The following is a 12,246-nucleotide window of genomic DNA, read 5'->3' as shown; positions in this document are numbered from 1 at the left end:
AGGGAAACAAAACAGCTGTGAGGCAAGGGCATGTTTTGAGTCAGGAATGAGGCTTTCTTGGAGTGACTCACAGTCGCTGGTGTGTTACAGACATAAAAGCTGCCTAGAGCCACTCAGCCCAGAAAGTTAGCTTTCTTCTCAGACCAGCAGTCTGAGTGAGGAATGCCAAGGCTGTGAAGCCTGGACCCAGGCAGGATGTAATGAGGTCCAGCCGGTGTCCTATGTGGACTTCCTAGAACCAAGAACAGAAGCATGTGTGCTGGGTGTCGGGAAGGCACCTCTGTAATCCTGGGGCTCCCCTAATCCAGGCCAGCCTCCTGGGCCTGCTGATGAAAGTGGGAATCCCAGCCATGGTGCACGAGTGGGCTAAAGGCATCGCGCAAACCGGGTTAGCTGGATCACGTGGTCCCCTCCCTCCACATCCCTAGACTTAGCAACATTTCCTCGTTCCCCTGCTAAGTGCAGGGAACGTTGCAGGCTGTACTTTATGAAGTGGAATTAATAGGTTTTCCTTTAAATGAAGCTATCACATGTGCATGCTATAGAAGGGGCTGGGGAGTTTTTTAGGAGGTGAGATCTCCCTGTGAAGTCCTAGCTGGCCTTAAATGTGCCATCCTCCTGCCTCAGCATCCCAAGTACTAGAAGGCATTTGTACTGGGTAGCCAATACTGACTTCAAATGTTAAGCCCGACTCTACCTCTAAATTCCAAGTTTGTACCAACCATACTGATTTTGGTTTTTTGAGACAGGGTCTCACTGTGTGGGCTTGGCTGGCCTGCAACTCATGTAGGCTGACTTTGAACTTGGACAATTGCCCTGACTCTGCTTCCCACATTGCTGGGATTGCAAGCATGTGCCACCACACCTAGTTGTAAGATGGGTTTATAGAAAGGAGAGAAGAAAGTGGTTCACCGCCACCTAGAGCCATGTTAACTCAGTGAGACTGGCTTTTTTTTGTTTCTTTCCAGCTCTTGAGTAGCACTTCACTTACATAGGACAGTGTGTATGTCCTAATTATCTGTGGAATCCAGGTCAGAAATCAGCCCCACTCCCAGGAGCCCTATCCCTTGCAGGCTCACTCCTAACGCATCTCAACACACATTTCTTGCTTGTTTCTCTCCGTATAAATAGAAGTATGCCATAGTTTTTGTTTTGTTTTGCTTTCCCTGTGGGTGGAGACAGAAGACAACTTGAAGGATTCAGTTTTCTACTTTTACCTTGTCAGTCATAGGGGTCAAACTCAGGTCATCAGGTTGTAGCCAAATAAGTGCCTTTGTCCACTGAGCCATTTTGCATTAGATGTGGAAACAGACCTTTTCATCTGCCCTGTGGATAACGCCTCAGTGGGTAATTTCTAGCTTCTACTAATTAAAATATTGCTGGTTCTGTCTGCTCCTAAACTGGAGAAGAAGAGATGGAGGGAGAAGTGCTGGCTTAGAGACCGTGAAGGCTTGTTAGTTAGCGTCCTCCAGCAATTAGCTTCTAACCAGAACAAGCTGATGACGCAGATCCAGGGTTAATCTGTGTACCTAGCCTCATCTAGAGCATCACTGCATTTGTCGCTTGTCCCGGTGGCAGCAGTGAGCTACATCTTGCCCTAGAAACACATTCGGTATGTTGTGTCCTATTCCTGTGTCCTCTCCTGCTTCGAAAAACAAAACAAAACAAAAGCCTGTGCTCAAGGTGTGGTGGCATGCGCCTTTATCCCAGCACCCAGGAGGCACAGGCAGGCGGATCTCTGAGTTTGAGGCCAGCCTGGCCTACATGGTGAATTCCAGGACAGCCTAGAGGTGCACAGTTAGACCCTGTCTCAAAACAGAAACTCCCCTGTTGAATGACATGTGGCCTTTTCAGTCTCGTTTGTGGCTGCCCAACAGTTCTCGCCCTCGTCTTGTGAAATCGAGTGCCCTCCACTCCTCTCTTTTATCAAGCACGTGTTTATTTTTATTTTGGGGGACAGACCCAGGCTGGCGTTGAACTTGAGACGCTCGCCTCCCCCTTCCAAGGGCAGAGCTCACAGGTGTGTGCCACACACACACACACACACACACACACACACACACCCAGCTCCTTTCTGTCCTTTGGGGTGTCTTTGGCTCCTGGCTGGGAATCTACAAGCTCGTCATCCTTGTGGCCCATGTTACTGTGAAAGAATTCAAAGCAGAGGGGAGAGGCACATGAGCCGGGTGCTAGAAACCAGGCCTTAAAGGGGACTCAGGATGTGCTCAGTTCTCCAGCGCAAAGCGTAGTAAGGGTGGAAGGAATGCTGTCTACCGACAAGGCTTAAGACTCCGTGCCCAGGCTTCCGGGGGAGAGGGGGTGAGGCAGACTGTCTCTGTAAGCAGCCTCTGCCTGACTTACACCCAAACTCCACACTTCCAGAAGTAACCGCAAGCCAACCACATTGTTTGTGCAGACGGTTCAGAAACAGTGAGCCATTCTTAGCCGTTCTGGAATTGGGGATGGGAGGGAGGGGCCATCTCACAGTACACGCTTCCAGATGCCAGGCAGGAGGCAGCCTTGTGACGATGGCCTGTCGAGAGCCACAGCAGTCAGACCCGAGGTGTTAACATGTCTCTGCGCACCCTGACTCCCATCCCTTGTCCGGCGACCTTTTCCTCTCGTCCCCTCCCACACAACCCTGTGGACACACTGGACTTTGTCCATCCACTCCGACTGCAGTAGCTGACTCCTGGCATGCTCTGGGCTTCAGCTGGTTGGCCGGGTACAGCAGAGGTGAGGCATGGCGCTATTTCCAGCCTGGAGCAGAACTCCGGGTGTGGGATCTTTCTTTCTCGGCTCCACGAGCTTTGTCCTTTCTCCAGTCGGCTTAGACACCACAATCCATCATTTATCTTGCAAATACCCTGAAGCGCCCAGCTCCCCTCTGGAGCTTCCTGTGTGCTTTTGCCTGGCAGAAACCTTGGCTCTAAGAGATCCACTTGTCCACACAGTCACTCTTTTCACCCAAAAGGAGAGACTCGTAATTGAAGGGCTGAGGGCGCAGGTTAATGGCAAGCCACTTGCCTACTGCGCACAAGGCCCTGGGTTCAGGTCCCAGCAACAAACCAACCGCTGGGAAAAGGAGACCGCTGGAATGTGAGTCTTCCTCTCCTAGGCCCCGGACACGGCCAGCAAAGCATATTTGTGTAATAGCCCCTCCGCAGACAGCAAGCGGTCTAACCAGCTGCTTCAAAGAGAGCCGGAAGCTGCTGGCCCGAGACTGTCCCTACAATCCAAACCACCCTCGCCCTTTCCAGCCTTCCCTGGGGACCCCGTCAACAGTCTCCCTGCCTCCTGGCACCCTAACTCCCACCTCCCAGCCTTAAATTACAAACTTGCTCAGCGGCCTCCATGAGAAGCCCTTCCCATTACTGTTTAATTGCCGTGCTGGTACTGTTCTAGGCCGCATACGTAATTACGTTTATACTGTAGTCAATACTGCAGTTTATACTGTAGTCGAGGGCACATTTTTTTGGTGGGTACTGAGGATTGAACTCAGCCCTTAGCAGGCAGGCCCTCTACCACTGAGCTTCCCAGCCAGACTGTTCTAGAAAGGGTCTAGCCTTAGCTGGCTCTAAACTTGAAGATCTGCCCGCCTCCACCTCCAGATCCCAGCGCTGGAATTTTTTGTTGTTGTTGTTGTTGTTAAAGCAAATATTCCGGGCTATCCTCATCCTCAACTTTGTTTTGTAGCCACGGATAAGCTACAGCTCCTCATTCCTAGGATGAGGGCTGGGATTACTGGCCTCAGAAAGTACTGTGAGTGGCTGGAGAGATGGTTCAATGGTTAAGAGCACTGACTGTTCTTCTGAACAACCCCGGTTCAATTCCCAGCACCCATATGGCAGCTCACAACTGTCTGTAATTCCAAGATCTGACACCCTCACACAGACATACACGCAGGCAAAACACCAATGTCTTTGTGAGGATAGGCATGGTTTCATCATACAATGTATGTATATATGTATATTTGTACATAAACGTATAGAACTATATGTGTAATAAACAAATATAGCATTTATTGGGCCGTGGTGCTCACGTGGAGGTCAGAGGACAACTTGCTGGAGTTGCTTCTCTTCTTCCACCGTGTGGGCTCCAGGGATCTACCGTAGGCCATAAGGCTCAGTGGTGAGCACCTTCTCCACTGAAACCATCGTGCTGACCTTCAACTCTCCCCTTTGAGCATATTGTTAGGAAAACCTGAATATGCTTTTGCACATGTGAAAAACCTTTGCTCTTCCGGAGGAGCTGACTCAGGTTCCCAGCACCTCCGCCAGGCAGCTTGGCTGAAGACGGCCAGGCAGCAAGCAATACTTACCGGGACTGCCAGAGTCTATTTGCCGAGGAGCCAACTCATTGCATTTGTCCCTCACTCAGAAGGAAACCAGGGTTTTGAATTGTGTGTTATTTTCGTTATATTTATTTACAGCTTTTTTTTATTTTTCTCAAGAATTTCTTCTTGAGGAGGGAGGAGGCTACAACCAAGATGTAAAATGAATAAATTATTAAAATTAAAAAAAAATGTTTACAAAAAGAAAAAGAAAAAAAGAATCTCTTCGTGGACGGGCCGGAGAGCTGGCTCAGTGGTTAGGAGCACTGGCTGCTCTTCCAGAGGTCCTGAGCTCAATTCCCAGCAACCACATGGTGGCTCACAAGCATTTATACGGGGATCTGATGCCCTCTTCTGGTGTGCAGGAGTACATGCAGATAGAGCACTCATACACATAAAATAAATTAAAAGAAAAAAAAAAAACAGTTGTGAGATGACTGAGTGGGTAAAGACTCTGGCCACCGAGCCTGACGACTGGGATCCATTTCCAAATCCATAAGGTGGAAGAAGAGAGCATGTGGCAGAGCTGGCCTCCGGCCGCCAAACTCGTACACACCACGCATGTGCGCCACTGCAGACGTCGGGATCTATGCAAGGGAACAGATAGTAGGTCTCTGTCAGCTTTATCTGCATTATTAAAAATATGTAAAAACAGTCTCCCTTGAGGCTGATGCACAGTGAGATCTGGCTCACAGAGACGATAGGTCTAAGGCAGGTCTGTTTCTGGCCTGGGTTTTCCCTTGTAGAAACTTAGTGCTGTTAAAATGTTTTGAAAGACTTTTCTTTTTTTGAGATGGGGTTTCTCTGTGTAGCCCTGGCTGGCCTGGAACTCACTATGTAGACAGGCTGGGCTTGAATTCAGAAATCCATTTGCCTCTGCCTCCCAAATACTGGGATTAAAGATGTGTACCACCAACACCAGGATATAAAGGGGAAAAAAAAAACTTTTAATAACAATTTTAGGAGGACAGTGGTTCATGTCTTTAATCCCCCAGGAAACAGAGGCAGGAGAATCTCTGTGAGTTCAAGGCCAGCCTGGTTTACAGAGTGAGTGCCAGGACAGCCAGGGCTACACAGAGAAACCCTGTCTCAAAAAATAATAAAATAAAGCCAGGTGCAGTGGTGCATACCTGTGATCCAAGCACTCTGGGAGGCAAAGAAAGGCAGATCTCTATGAGTTTGAGACCAGCCTGGTCTACAAAGTGAGTCCAGGACAGCCAAGGCTACACAGAGAAACCCTGTCTTGAAAAAACCCAAAACCAACCAACCAACCAAATAAATAAAATAAATAAAAATTAAGGTGGGGAGGATGGCGAGATGGCTCAGTGATTAAGAGCACTGACTCCTCTTCTAGAGGACTTGAGTTCAGTTCCGGAGGAGGGGAGTGGATCCCTGGAGCTAGAGTTACAGGAGGTGTGAGTTCCTTGACATGGGAGCTGAGAACCAAACTCAGGTCCTCTGCAAGAGCTTAAAAAGTCTGTAGTTGGGAAGTCATTTCCAAGCTGGGCACAGTGGCCCACGCCTGTAATCTCAGCACTTGGGGAGGCAGAGGCAGGAGGATCTCTGTGGGTTTGAGGATCTCTAAGAAGTGAGTCCAGGACAGGCAAAGCTACACAGAGAAATTCTATCTCAGGGGTGGGGCAGGCGTCCTTTCCAGATGTGTGTGTGTGTGTGTGTGTGTGTGTGTGTGTGTGTGTGTGTGTCCATGAGAGAATCGAACAGGAGAATCTCAAAGACCAGCCTGGGCTACCTAGCAAGCTCCGAGCCAGCCTGGGCTACACAGTGAGACTGTCTCAAAAAGAAAGAGAAGGTTCTTTTGCTGCAGCCTCCTGTAGGTCCTATGGATGGGATTGCTGTGTGAAAGTCAGTGGTTCTCCTAAGAGCCGGTTCTCAGCCAGGGGAGGTGGTAATCCTGCCCTCCGGTGCCGCAGGCCTATTGACCTGTCATCTCTACGCTTGGGAGGCAGAGGGTGGACCTCGGTGAGTCTACAGCCAGCCCGGCCACACAGCAAGTTCCAGGAAAGCCAGGGCTACACAGTGAAACCCTCTCTTAAAGCAAAGAAACAAACAGGCAACAAGCAGAGCCAGTTGCCAGGCACGGATTCCTCTGCTGGACTGCGCTGCTGAGTCAGACAGACCTAAAACTACACCTCGGGGCTGGGACCTGAGCAGCCCTCACCTGTGTGTCTGCATTTTGCACCCTTCTGCCTGTGTGTCTGCATTTTTGCACCCCTCTGCCAGTGTGTCTGCACTGCTACACTCCTCTGGTGCTGCGGCTAGCCTGTGGTCAGTAGCAGGAAACCCACACCAGCTCTGCTGCTGCCTCTTGCTCCAAGGATCCCCTTTCTTTCATTCAGTTTTTTCTTTTTATTTATTTTCCTTAATAAATTATTTTGCGCACGTGGAACGGGTGTTTCGCCCGCATGTACATACATCTGTTTGTTTTCTTTTCGGGTTTTAAAGACAGGGTTTCTCTGTGCAGCCCTGGCTGTCCTGGAACTCGCTCTGCAGACTAGGCTGGCCTTGAACTCACAGAGACCTCCCTGCCTCTGCTTCAGGAGTGCTGGGATTACAGGCGTGTGCCTCCTCCACCACCACCCTTCTGAACATATGTACAAGTACCCCATGTTCGCCTGGTGCCTGCGGAGGCCAGAAAAGAACAGCAGATCCCCTGGGACTGGAGATGTGGCTACTGGGAATCAAATGATCCCCAGCGACCCCAACCACCGAGTGGTCTCTAGAGCCCCTTTTCATTACATTTTGAGATAGAGTCTCACCCCTCGGCCCAGGTTAGCTGACAACTCTCTATGAAACCAAGACTCCTCCTGCCTCAGCCTCTGGAGTTTGGGCATCCTGCGCATGCATTACCAAACCCAGCTCTTTCATTCAGTCATCGGTTACTGGGATGCCTCTCGCTGTGGAGGCCAGGCTGGCCTAGAACTTGACAAACTTCCTAACCGCTGGAGGCCACCACACCTGGCCTCAGCGCCTTCCTGGGAGACAGCGCGAGCAAGGAGAGCAGCCGGCCACCTAAGCCAACCTCTCCTCGGGTCAGGTGCCTCTCAGCTGGTCTCCCAGACTGTCACAGGACCTGCTCGGCAACTTTGGGCAACCCAGGTGATGACTTGTGCTTAAGGCATGCCCAGTGCTGGGAACAGTGGCACATACCTATCATCCTATAGCCCCATAGCTGGGGAGGCCGGGGGCGGAAGACTGCCGGTTTGAAGCCAGCCTCAAACTCGATGGGCGTGCTCGGGCCACCTATGGTGGCCAGCATGTGGGAGGCAGAGGTAGCTGGATCTCTGTGAGTTCAAGGCCAGCCTGGTAGCAACATTCCAGGACACCCAGGGCTATGTAGAGAGACTTTGTCTCAAAATAAATAAATAAGAGATATATAAATACATATAATAAAGAATCTGTTGTAGACCGAAACAAATGAATCATCCTGGTGTCTAGACTCATGCACTTCCTCTTTCAGCTGTGACCTGCTTTCAACCTGGAAACTGGACTTTCCAGAGCTCAGCAGAGCTGAGCCGGGCCACCGCCCCCCTGATGTTGACTTATCCCAACTTGAACTTGCCGTGTGTGCTCCCCTAACTTAAGGAGAGATGGAAATTTAGAAGCAAATACTGATGGGCCCAACCAACGTCCTGCCGCAGCCAGCTGCTGAGGAGGACAGCCAGGACTAGGGACCTGGGGCAGGCTGGTGGGGGCTAGGCTGGAAGTCCACTAACAGCGGCGGGCGTGAGCCCCGGGGGACGCCTCCTGGAGCAGGCTCACAGCGTCTCAGGGCTTTCTCCTCCTGTGCACACACCAGGCGGAGGAGGACAGCCCTCGGGACCGCGGAGCGCCTCTCTCTCTCTGCCCGTGGGGTAAGACGGAAGCTCTCAGCCACTGCCCCAGCGCCCGCCCACCTGCCTGCAGCCAAGCTTCCCGCCGCGATGCGATGGTCGCCAGCAGCGTATCCTCCGAAACTGGGAGAAGCCTCCGAGTGAATGTTCTTTAAAAAGAAAGAAGGAAAAGAAAAACATTTTAGAGGCAAGTGTGGGGACCAAGGGCGTAGTCCTAGCACTAGGGAGGGTCTGGCAGGAAGCTTTCAAGTCCGAGGCTAACCTGGGCTACGGGGGAGACCTTGTCTCATAAACAAGCAAAGGTAAACCTTCGAACATTCTGGGTCATGACTTGTTTGACCTCGCAATGCACATCCGCTGTCACGGCCTCCATTCCACGCTGTGCTGGTCGCTGCCCATTGCAGGCGGGCGTGAAGAGCAGACAAGCTTACAGTCGTTAGGACTGCAGAAAAAGAGAAAGGGGCCGGGAAGCTGCATGCGGCATCTGTAGTCCTGGCACTTCAGAGGGAGAGGCAGGAGGATCAAGGCCAGTCTGGGCTATCCTGGGATACATGAGACCCTGTTTAAAAAAAAAAAAAAAAAAAAAAAAAAAAAAAAAAAAAAGCAAGGTTTGGGAAAGAATGATTTAACTGAGTATAAAACCCACATCTAGTCAGGTAATGATGGCGCACGCTTTTAATCCCAGCACTCAGAGAGGCAGAGGCGGGCGGGTCTCTGTGAGTTTGAGGCCAGCCTGGTCTACAAGTGAGTCCAAGGCTACACAGGGAAACCCTGTCTTGAAACAAAGACAAACAACAGATAAACAAATAAAACACACACACACACACACACACACACACACGCACACACACACACACAAACAAAAACCTGCTGTCTGATTCCATTTACATGAAACCCCAAACAGGAGAACTAACTCCTCTCTGGTGGCAGAGATGGAAATAATAGTCGCTGCGCCTCCCAGGTGACTCAGCTGGCTACGGCAGGTGCGTACAAACCGATGCCCCGAGTTCAGTCCCAAGGACGCAGATGCCAAAAGGCAAGGATTGTCAAAGTTTACCGCTGACTTCCACAGGCCACACACAAAAGAAATAAACTGGGGCTGGGGAGGTGCCTTAGAGCTTAAGAGCACGGACTGCTCTTCCGGAGGACCTGGGTTCAATTCTCAGCACCCACACGGCAGCCCACAACTGTCTGTAACTCCAGTTCCAGGGGATACAACACCCTCACACATGAAAGCAAAGCGCCAATGCACATAAAATAAAAATAAATATTTTTTTTAAAGGAAAGAAGTAGTAATTGTCCGCCATGAATTCGGCGACCTTGCCCTCTCTCCGTTGCTCTGCCCCTCTGACTCCACAGAGTCCTGAGTGCTATGCTAACTCCCCAGGCCCTCGTGCTCTCTGCCCCATCTAACTCTCTGTGGAATTCTTGTTTCTCTTCAAACTGCTCTTCCCAGCCTGCCAAGTATGACCTGGTCCCAGGAGAACTGCTGGGCCTCTCCTCACATCCTAACAGGAGCCAAATTCCTTGCTTCAGACACTTCATCCAGGCAGCCCCTTCTGCCCTGAGGCCTCTTCCTCAGCCAACTTCCCCTAGTTTTTTCCAATGCTGATTTAAATATTTCGATCTGGACGTGCCTTCAGAACCTTCCTGAAGGCTTTATGGTCTCCCTGCAATAGACTGCCAGCATTAGCATAGTTCTTTTCTTCCATGGCATCACGTACACACACATTTAGGGTGTGTGTGTGTGTGTGTATATATATATATATTGTGTTCAAGTCTGTTTTCTTCACCACATGAGGAATACCAGCTTTGTCAGCCCACATGAACCCCTGACACTCAGGAGGCTGATGCAGGAGAATTAGTAGTTTAAGGCTAGCCTGAGCTAAAAGCAAGAGCCTACCAGGCCATGCCTTTAATCCCAGCACTCAGGAGGCAGAGTCGGTAGCCAGCCTGGTCTACAAAGCAAGTTCTAAACCACTTAGGACTAAATAGATGAGCTTTGTCCCCAAACAAAACAAAAGCAAGACCTTGCCTCAAAACCAATCCAAAAAAATAAAAATAAAAAGTGCAACCTTTGCTGGGCGGTGGTGGCGCATGCCTTTAATCCCAGTACTCAGGAGGCAGAGGCAGGTGGAACTCTCAGTTTGAGGCCAGCCTGGTCTACAGAGAGACCTCCAGGACAGCCAGGGCTACACAGAAACAAACAAACAACAAAAAGGAAAACCTTTGCCAAGTACGGTGGCACATGGCTTTAACCCCAGTTCTTGGGAGGCAGAAGCAGGTGGATCTCTGTGAGTTCGAGGCCAGCCTGGTCTACAGAGTGAGTTCTAGGAAAGCCAAAAATTACATTTTGAGCCTGTCTCAAAATGAAACAAAATGCCAACAAGACAACCTTTTTTTTTTCTTAAAAGCAACAACAGCCACCAACTTCACCGGCATTACTGCTGTTTCGTGAGTGCATCTGTGAATGTGAATGCAGGCATGCTCTCTCCAGAGCACATGTGTGTGAAGGTCAGAGGTCAGCTTTGTGGCGTCAGTTCTCTCCTTCTACATTTGCCTGGGTTCTGGGAGTCAGACTCAGGTCACCAGGCCCGTGTAGCAAATGCCTTCCCTACTGAGTCAGCTCCCCGGCCCGCCCTTACCTTTTTCTTTCTCCCGTACCTAACACAAGTGCCCCAGTGTGAGAAATGTGTTTGGTGATTTCGTGAGTCATCTGGTGAAGCCCTGAGGCTCGCTGGGCGCAGCACCAGACCCTCCACAGCCAGTGGGGCAGGCAATGAGTGTTACCTATTCTCATCGGCCACAGGGGGCCACACCACTAGAGTTCTGTGAGATAAATGCTACGATTGAAAACTTAGAGAGGGGGGCTGGAGAGATGGCTTACTGCTCCTCCAGAGGACCTGAGTTCAATTCCCAGCACCCACGTGGCTCACAACCATCTATCCTGGGATCTGATGTCTTCTGGCATCCATGTATATCAGATGAAGCCCTTGTGCATAAATAAATGAAGTTAAGAAAAAAAAAAGAAAAAGAAAATTTAGAGAGAGGCATTTGGGGGAGCCCTCTACAAGGAGAGCACCGAGAACGAATGCTTTCAAAGAGACCCCTGGCCAGAGACCCCTTTGTGGGCTCAGGCAAGTTAGGAAAACTTTCTAGACTTGTGTCTGTGTGTGTGTGTGTGTGTGTGTGTGTGTGTTTGTACAAGCCGTATGTGTGGATATCAAAGGACAACTTGCAGGAGTTGCTTCTCTACTTCAAGGCGGGGGTCCCAGGGATAGGACTGGGGTCCTTAGGCTTGGCCACAAGCACCTTCTCACCTACTGAGCCATCTCCCTGGCCCTCGGCAGGAAGCTCAGAGCGACCGTGGCTTCAGGCTTCACTAGCTTGCTGTGAGTCCTTCATAGGACCGAAGGGGGTCACACAGACTCATTTCCTGCAGTGACTTAGAGAGACTGACGGTAGCTAAGCATTTTAACGGCAAAACCAAACCATTGCAGGTGAAGAGTCAGATTTCTGTTTACAGCCTTAGCCTTTCCCCAGACGCTTCTCGGAACTTGCCTGTACATACTGGGCCGTGCTCAGCTCTGGCCCTAACCCGGAGCACGGTCCCCTTGCAGCCATGTAGGTTAGAGTTAAGGTTAGGTCTGGCCTTGCCAGGCAGTGTGAGGAGCTGGGAGTTCAGGGCCTGATAGCCACTTGGGAGAAAGCCCTTCCCTGTCTTGACTCGCTCTGCAGCACTGAAGGCACAGAAGGCTACAGGATCTGCCTCCTGTACGCTGTGGGGGCAGCCAGCTGTCCAGAGAAGAGGGTCTCCTGTCACACTCCTGCCCTCTAGCACCAACCTCACAGCTGAGCTGAGCTGGACAGAACTGGGTGGGGCGCTTGCCAAGCAGACACGAGGCCCCAGGTTCAAGCCGTTACCTGCAATTCCAATCCCTGCAAGGTGAATGCAGGAGAGTCAGGAGTTCAAGACTGTCCTCGGCTGCATAGTCATTCGAGGCAAACCTGGGCTGCAAGATGCTCTATCTCAGAAGAGGGGGCAGAGCTCGGTTTGGAGAT

The 12,246-nt window shown here is 50.8% G+C and overlaps 1 long non-coding RNA gene across 1 annotated transcript; it reads right to left on the bottom strand.

Moving 5' to 3' along the window:
• Positions 1-4,412: 4,412 nt before the first annotated feature.
• On the bottom strand, positions 4,413-12,246 carry LOC132647129 (uncharacterized). Its single transcript, XR_009585415.1, has 4 exons — positions 12,109-12,246; positions 8,447-8,626; positions 8,248-8,333; positions 4,413-4,920 (listed from the first exon to the last, which is right to left on the bottom strand). It is a non-coding gene; the product is annotated as an uncharacterized LOC132647129 (long non-coding RNA).

Source organism: Meriones unguiculatus, chromosome 14, assembly GCF_030254825.1.
Source record: "Meriones unguiculatus strain TT.TT164.6M chromosome 14, Bangor_MerUng_6.1, whole genome shotgun sequence".
NCBI classification, from domain to species: Eukaryota; Metazoa; Chordata; class Mammalia; order Rodentia; family Muridae; genus Meriones; species Meriones unguiculatus.
This window is presented reverse-complemented; position numbering and strand designations above follow the sequence as displayed.